General features: G+C 46.4%; 1 pseudogene; it reads left to right on the forward strand.

Annotated features, from left to right (window-relative positions):
- Window positions 1-230: 230 nt before the first annotated feature.
- LOC145641279 (small nucleolar RNA R71) lies at window positions 231-329 on the forward strand (annotated as a pseudogene).
- The last annotated feature ends 527 nt before the right edge of the window (window positions 330-856 follow it).

The following is an 856-nucleotide window of genomic DNA, read 5'->3' on the forward strand; positions in this document are numbered from 1 at the left end:
GGTTGTTGATCGCATTTAGATGGTCCACCGAGTACAATGAAGATTGCTTGCTTAAAGAGTCTCTCACCCCATCTTGCCAATCTCTATAGTACGTCACCACGTCCTCAATGATGTCCACCACTTCTTCTTCGATCTTGTTCATGATAGGACCCCCGGCCCCCCCATCAATGCACGGCTAGCCTTGGGGACTTAAACCGCCATAGAAGATTTGGACTACTTGGTATGTTGGGATTCCGTGGTGAGGGCACTCTCTTTGATACTCTTCGTATCTCTCCCATGCTTCATAAAGGCTTTCATTTGGCCTTTGCTTGAACCCTTGAATCAAGGCTCTTGCCTCCGCCATCTTCTTTTGAGGGTAGAAGCGGGAAATGAAGGCCTTTGTAACATCATCCCATGTTCTCAAAGAATTGGGCTTCACCTCTTTATCTAGCCACTCTAAGGATCTTCCTATAAGAGAGAACGGGAACAACTTGAGGCGGATGAACTCTTGAGAAACTCCGTTGACCTTGATGGTGTTGCAATATTTCTCAAATTCTTTGAGATGGTTCAACGGGCTCTCATTCTTAGCCCCACTATGTTGCCTCCTCTCAATTAAGGTGATCATGGCCGGCCGAATCTCAAAATCATTTGCCGGTGTTGTAGGCGGAGCTATGCCGCTCTCAAATCTATAAGCAACGGGTATTCCTAGCTCCTTCAAGGCCACTCTCTGATTTTCTCCCATGCCTTTCTCTTCTTCAATCTCTTCTTCACTTGAAGAACTATACCCCAAGGATCGATTAGCTATTCTTCTCGTTGAGAGAGTCCTTTCGATTTCCGGGTCAAAAGGCACAATGGATCGACCATGAGCTCTATGCAT

This window comes from Chenopodium album, chromosome 7 (genome assembly GCF_948465745.1).
Source record: "Chenopodium album chromosome 7, dcCheAlbu1.1, whole genome shotgun sequence".
In the NCBI taxonomy this organism is placed as follows: Eukaryota; Viridiplantae; Streptophyta; class Magnoliopsida; order Caryophyllales; family Amaranthaceae; genus Chenopodium; species Chenopodium album.